Consider the following 7,719-nt stretch of genomic DNA (forward strand, 5'->3'; position numbering starts at 1 on the left):
CTTCCGAGGTCGCAGTAGAACTGTTGGACTGCTCGTCTACCTCCGTCACCTTGGAAAGGGGCCGGGACGCTTGAGAACGAGATCCTCGCTTAAGCTTAGGACGGCGGGTGCTAACAGTGAGTTGGGACATCTGGGCCGCTATCTTGCCCGGGATGCGGTCAAAAGCGGTTTGGAGGGCAGCAGCCAATCGATTCTCGATCATGGTCCCTATGGACGCCATCTGGGCCTCTAGGTTGCTTAGGCGCTCCTCAAGCGGGCCGAGGTTCGCCGCGGTTTCCCTGTGTTCGGAGGGGGAACTATCCATCGCCTCCGGCGCCTGCCCGAGGGGTGTCGAATTAGGTGAGGACGAGCGGTTCACAAGCGCCTCCACCGTCTGCGTTAACGGGGCAACATGGGCCTGTAACCTGCGGAATTGAATTTGTTCCCGTGTGGGAGTGGAAGGGGTTGGCGGTTTGGGTTGGGAGATCACGTAGGGTGTGGGCGAAAAGGCTGCCCCGCCCGAGCCGCTCACCTGGGATCCCTTCCGAACGCGGGCGGCCCACGATGAATCCCCCTGGGCAGCGGGTTTGAGCTGAGGTGATGGCTGGTTCGGTTTGGATGGGGCGGGAGGAGCCTGCCCTGTGTTAGGCCTCTTGGCTGTAGGTCCGTCCGGAGTTGGGCCTCGCCGGCAAGGCCCGATAGCCACCGCTCCAGGGCGCGGGGGCGGGTCAGTGTTGGTGGCAGGAGGCTGAGCCCGCTGCGGCGATTCCCGAGAGCCCGACTTCCGCGGCTTCCGTGGGCGTCGACGTTTTCGCTTCTTGCGGCCGGCTTGACCTTCCGATGGAGGAGTGGACGGCTTGGGTGGCGGCGCCCTGTAGCGTTCCTTACAGCGCCGGTCCCCGGTGACGTGGGAACCAGCGCACAGCGCACACCTGGGAGTGCACTCATGTGGGGCACGGGCGCCATCCGTGAGCGGCACCGCCTTTCCGCAGATGCCACAAAAGTCAGATTTGGGGCAGGGACAGGCGTCGGGTCGATGTCCAACAGAGCCACACCGACCGCAGGCTGGCACAGTTTTTTTGTACGGCTGCACCGGGATCAGCAGGGCGTCGTAGGAGACGTACCTGGGCTTCACCTTGCCGGAAAAGGTGAGGCGCACCTTATTAGAGGTGCCCAGTCGTCGGACGTGTAGAATCTCGCCTTCGGGCCAGTAAAGGCTCTCACGAAGTGCGGCTTCGGTGTCGGAGCTGCGCACCGTCACTACTCCATAACAGGAGTCATGAGTGTCCGCGCGCAAGTACCCGAACAAGGGCAGCGGTCCGGCGGGTGAGGGAACTGCAAACTCACCGATAAGTTTGTCCGCTATGTGCGGGTGCGAGGTGTAAACTAAGATGAGATGAACCTTTACGTTACCCCACTTCAATAAAATTGGCGCGTATCTGCTCGTTTCGTTGCAAATGTCGACAAAAGACTAAAGTCTTCATGCAGTTTTGCCAAGTAAATTCCTCCCTTCGCTTTTTTGCTCACCTCTCTCATGTTGTTCCTCTTGAGTCGTGCTCCTTCCAAGGTGAAGACGCCAAAAGCTTGCCTAAATAAATTCAACTTTACCGCGTTTCACCGCTCCAGGCCGGTTGTATCGATACCAACGCTGCGGTATGGCAGAGACGCGCGTGATCAGAGGCGCACTCCTTCAACGTTGATAAAACCACGTTTCCCTATTCCACGTGCGTTCCAAGATGAACGGAGAACCTATCTACTGGAACCTCTCTTAAGTGTTGCGGTTGATTTGTTAAAATGGCCCCAGAAGCTAAAGTGGCGCGGGCGACAGGAGGCGAGGCGGAGTGAATTTTTTTCAGGAATTGATAAAGTATTCAATTCTAAAAAAACCAGGCATGTAGGATTTTTAAAATGAACACTGGAATTATCACTTCTGTAATAAATTGTTGTCATACTATCGTTAGATCTTCTTCTTCTTCAGCAATGTTGGAAAGTATGATCATTACAATGGAGTTAGACGGGTAGATTTAGCTCTCCCTATGTAAGGCTATTGCGCAAGCCTTGTTTTACTTTGACCGGCTGGCTGAATTGAGTCAGACAGGCAGACAGACCTACAGACAGACCAAAATTTTTTGGTTTAGGTAGCCCAAGAAAGACTACCCTGTTTAAAAACATGAGTCTTGTGCATAACGTGGAGCGCAGAAGTGAACGAGCGCGCCCGCAAGACAAACGATTTGAAAGATCACAGTACGTGGTCTACGTTAATGGAGCCGAACATCGTGCCCGCGACGCCATGACGGTAGCGACAGTGAATCGTCAGGGACAATTACTCAATGGCGCTTCGCTCGCTACGGTGCGACCTACGGAGGGGGAAAAGGCGGCCATTGACAAAGCTATATACACCAGCAGCGCAAAAATAATTGTTACCGATTAGAAATCAGCAGTTACAAATTTTGCTAAATATAGGGTTTCGCCTCGAACCACTAGAATGCTCACGAAAACAAAAAAATGTAATACAAGTCAACTAACGTGCACACCAGCACACTTGGTTCCGACAGGAAATGAAAAGGCCCAAGACGCCGCCCGTGGTTTTATCGACCAGACAGAAGACGACCCCCCTCACCCCACCTGCTCACGTAGGAAAGAGATCGCATGATGTCCTGCAGAGAAATATAGATCACTACAGGTTGGCAAGACGAAAATATCCCGCCGCGTTCCGCAGCCTCACAAACCTCATTCGGTAAGGCGGGGCAGTTACAGACGAACACGTTTCGAAAACCGGTGGCGCTCAGATGCTGCTACCCAGAAATAGTAATGCGCGTGTCGGGCGGACCTCTGCAACATGCAAAGGTCGTGTCACGCAAGGCAGAACCGAAATGGTGCAGCAAATGCTAGGTGCAACTCGTTCACTCTAGCGAACATGGAGCAATGGGCAACCGCTTTGCTCTGACACGACCCGGAAGTGCACCTTCGGGTCGTCCGGATGGCCGAGGCCACCGCCAGAACCCAGGGGCTTCTGGCTGACGACTGAGTTAGAGGGTTAGAAGGTGAGTAGAAGACACCACTTTCTCCTTCGTCCCTTTCCTTTCTGACCCCATCACGGGCACAATACAAGTTTCTACAACGACGAACAAAACACGTTCTGGCCATGTCGCACGAGAGATATTTCAGGGAGAAATGGTTACACTTTTGGAACGCATGTGTAAGCTCATTCTCCACAGCACTGTCTACGAAGGTATTAAACGTTCTACGCACGCGCCGCTAACAAAACACGCATAGTGTGGCTTCTGCCCGCACATATGTGTGTGAACTGTTGCTTCCAGCGCTCGTGTCTGTCCACTTCTTCTTCTCCTTGTGCGTGTGCCAGCTGCGCTGTCATCCCCTGATCTCTTCCACATGCGAATTATATCTAGGGCGCTGAAAAAACAACACCCACGTCGTGTGCACCCACCACCTTTTTATGCGGTGGGATAAAGCACGCAGCACTAATGCCCCGTTTTACGGCCAGTGGGGGTAATGAAAGTGTATTTTCAATTGTTCATCATCCCTTTTAAATGCATAGCATTTTAGTAACTCACAATGTCACGCGGCGTTGGCGTGCCTTGTCGTAGTCCGCATGCGCGCCTTGTCGTAGTCCGCATGCGCGTCTTGTCGTAGTCCGCAGGCGCGCCTTGTCGTAGTCCGCAGGCGCGCCTTGTCGTAGTCCGCAGCCAGGCGGACTACGAAATAGCAGTTTCCGGGGCCCGGTTTCGAACCCACGACGCCGCGGGCGGAACGCAAGGTGCCCGGCGCACCACCGACCGAGCCACGAAACCGACACAGATTTCGATGCACCGAACGCGCCTTATATCCTTCACTCATTTCTCGTTTGTTTCGAAAGCGCCACAAGTTGTCCCGCGCCTCCAAAAGATGGCGACACGGGTCCCGCGATCGAGAGATACGACTTGCCGGCGCACCCCCTCGGAAATGCTGTGCATTTGATCGTGCCCCTCGCGAGGGGGATGACTTTTGTGCTTGCGTTGGCGTTAGCGGGTGCGGAGGGCCCGCAACTGCGGCGTCGCGGCCGTTGTGCGTTGTGTTCTCTTTTCCCCATTTCGCGCAGTGATTTACAACTTAGGTACGCGTTCACCGACGAAGACTTCTTGAGGGCTCGCAGTTGCCATTTTAAAGGAGAACTTTACCAGCAGAGGGACAGCCTCTGTATCGGCCCCAGAATTGTTTCTATGTTGTGTTATCTATTCCTCTTAGGAGGCAACCTACCCTTGCAGGAGGCCTTGCATGGCATGGTTGCCATCAAGTGCTTCTGTTATGTGAACCACATCCTTTTTGCGTACAAAGTTGAGACGCTGCCGTCAGGACAGCGCGATTAGTATAGCGAAAATATTTGAAGAAGCCCACCTTGTTCGAATTTTTCTCTGAGCGGACAAGTGAGACTTACTTGCAGTCGCTTGAGCTTTCTGTGATGTTTGGCAACTCTGTCGGCAGGATGCACAAGACACGTACACCGAAAGGATTGCACCCTGGTGGCTAGCCTCAATCAGGAATCATAAATGAGGCATTGCGAAGACATGTCTGGCACAGGCCATCAAGAAGTCAACTAGCGATAATGTGCGCAAGAGCATCAGCATGCAGGAAAACTACTTTGGGCGACAGAATTCTAGAATCAAGTCATTGCAATCTTCCCGAAAAAAACGAAGGATGCCCACACTAACGCGTAACACTTGAAGGAAGCGAAGCTGTACCCAACCTTCTCGATCATCACGAAGAGTGAAGTCTCTGATTCAACCGATTTGCTCCTTCTTCGCAGCCGCAACGACCGCTACAGCATCATGTTTGCTATTGTGTAATTTTATTTTGTGTTTCGGAAGTGATAATTATTGGATATCACATTGGAGTGGCATACGTTATGACGTGTCTTTCTCGCTCCGAGCAAATGTTGTGACGACTACGGCAAACGCTGGGATCTTTCTTGTTCTGAGAGAGCGTTGCCACGATTTCGGCTAACGCTGGAGTTTTTTTGCCGAATATTCCCTAAACTACCCAAGTGGGTGTGCTTCGCATGACAAGTGTGCGCCGATGACGCTCGGTGGTCGCCGCGATTCACGCGAACACAAGCGCTCGTCATTTTCTTGCATTTTTTGCTGCCGTGTGGTCACCACTATGTTAGCCAATCTCCTTCAGTGCTTATGACAGCTTGACAAACATGCGCAGCGAACGCTGGGCGGTCGTCGCGAGGCGCGCAAACACGAGGGGTTCGCATTTTTATTTGTTTGGTTAAGCCCGGCGGTCGCCGTGAGGCCCGCGGTGACGTATGCACGCCCCGAAATTTCTCCGTATTTTGAACTGCAGACACGAAAAATGGCTATTTTTTGTGTCCAAAAATGATCTTTCAAGTTTTTGTAGTTTACTTCTTTTTTAAAAAAAAACTATTTACGTGTTCAATATGTTAATAAATTAGTACGCAGTTTCGCTTTTGTGCTTGTGAGCACGAGGTCTCGGGTTCGATTCCAGGCCGCGGCGGCCGCTGTTCTGGTGGAGGCGAAAAGCAAAAACGGCTGTGGGTACGATATTTCGGTGCACGTAAAGAACCCCAGGTGGTAGAAGGTGAGCCTTTTACTACGGTGCGCCTCATCGAATGTGTTGCATTGGCCCGTTACACTCTCCAATTAATCAATCAATCGATGAACTTTCGCTTCATTGGGTGTTCTTGTCTTTCTAGTCCTGGTTGCCTCTGTACAAAGTATATGGGCTTTTTATTCCAACTGAGTAGCTCCAAATAGACCCCTGTGATGGCCTATTCTTTCAAATAAAAGACATCTAAAACTTTACGGGCGTCGCCTTTCCCACATGGGGTCGCTTTGCGTTTTCGAAGCCTTTCACAAAATGCTTCAATTAAAAACATCAAACGACGCCTTTACCATTACACAGTTCAAAAGTGGGCGTATATATTCAAAAACTCAAAACAAAGCACGCTATTCGAACAGGCACCGCTGAATGACCCTCCTTTGCAAAAGTTGCAATGGACCTTAAGGGAGTCATAGGCACACGCGATGACATAGGAAATTCGTAGCATTGAAAGGGACGGGCTCTAATGTACGTTCAATTAGGTCTTTGGTAAATATCATTCTGCCTTCATATTCACTCAAACCACTTGAGAAAACCAATGAACAGCTGGTGGCCTGATGAATGGCTAGGACCAGAGCTCAAAAGGAAGTCTGGCACGAGGCGCATTGGTATACGCGGGTTGCGCTATATTACTACTGCGTGGCCCCTGTGGTCTGAAACAACGTAAAAAAATTTTTGCTGGCCGATCCGGACATTCAATAATTCAAGAATATTGAAAAAAAGGAAACCAGCAATTTTGTACCTGCACCATTATTTCCACAAGCTCTTCGCTCATTTGGTGAGCCCAATTAGCATCCTACGCACAGCGTCGAAGCTTTGCGATTCTATTAATTATACTTCAGTTTTTGATGGAGAAATATTGGTAATGTTTTTCTCACTGCACATGTGAAATGTCTGTTCAAATATGCAAAGATGCATTTGTACAAAGATGCATTTATTTTCTTAAAACTAAAAAAACTGAAGTGAACAGTTTTCACCCGAAGTAAAGTAAATGAATTTTACAGCTCAACACGTCATTAAAATACCCTAGTAGACAAACAAAATTGAGTCAAATGATTCATTGACACGTCAACAAGTGTTAACAAAACGTTACGGATTACTTACGTTCTGTATAGACTTAATGAAATCTTCGCTGTTTCTTCTGAAAGAACAGCTTGCGTACCAAGTCCAGTAAAAATTGCATTTTGCCAACCTTTGTACCAAATACATAGCAGTAAGTTTTTATCTAGATGCTTGAGAACTTCTGCCTGCTCGAATGCCTGTGTTCCTCATAGAACAGTGGCTATGAGGGGCTAAGCTCGGCGTTTCGCCAAATATTTGTATAATCTAGCTATTGACAACTGTGACTCACGTCGGTCTACCATGAAAGGATACCTTGTTCCTTTCCAAATAGATATGGGGAAATGACGAGTTCTTTTAAAAAAATGGTGTACTATTCTCGTCGAACTGTTTCGCCATTGCAGGGGATTTGTCTTTCATTTCAGTGTAGGTGCACAGTATTATATCACGTTACTCGCCAAGAGAATAAATACTGATTACCGCATGATGTAGCCAGCATTGCTTCTGCCACTACTGCCGGCTAGATGCATGCGCGCCGCTCAGTCGAGTCACCACCTTTTCACATTACTAGCCGGATTCAGGTGACCTCGGCCATGAATGAGTGCGACGCTGGGTCATGATTTCTCTGAGCATTGTACGGAGGCAAGAGACTTTGAGCCGTCATCGGGAAGCGGCTTCTGACCACTCCTTTGACCACCCCTCAAATATCGCTTACCGAACTGCATCACTGGAGAGATACCGCAATGCCAAGCACACGAAGATACTGTCGGAGTTTAGGACGAGCGACCCGTTTTACTCGCAAAATACAGCACTCTTGAGATACACCTTACCCAAAAGCATACTTTAAGCAATTAGTATAATATTTCTAGTAATTCCAATGTTAACCTAGTGAATCCAAGGCTTCATCAGGCAAAATGAAGCTTTGACTCGGCCTATTGAGAGCAGAACAACATAGGCCGTAGCCTAATTTTGAGAGCTTATGCAGCCGCAGCAGTTTTGTTTTTTTATTTCTGTGTAGCACCACAAGAACAGATGTTTTTACTGCCTTTTAAAGTGTGA

At 49.9% G+C, this 7,719-nt stretch overlaps 1 pseudogene; it reads right to left on the reverse strand.

Annotated features, from left to right (window-relative positions):
- Positions 1-378: 378 nt before the first annotated feature.
- Positions 379-4,261, reverse strand: LOC144140094 (uncharacterized; annotated as a pseudogene).
- Positions 4,262-7,719: the final 3,458 nt, after the last annotated feature.

This window comes from Haemaphysalis longicornis, unplaced genomic scaffold (genome assembly GCF_048455015.1).
Source record: "Haemaphysalis longicornis isolate Haplotype H1 unplaced genomic scaffold, Haemaphysalis longicornis Haplotype H1 scaffold_5, whole genome shotgun sequence".
In the NCBI taxonomy this organism is placed as follows: Eukaryota; Metazoa; Arthropoda; class Arachnida; order Ixodida; family Ixodidae; genus Haemaphysalis; species Haemaphysalis longicornis.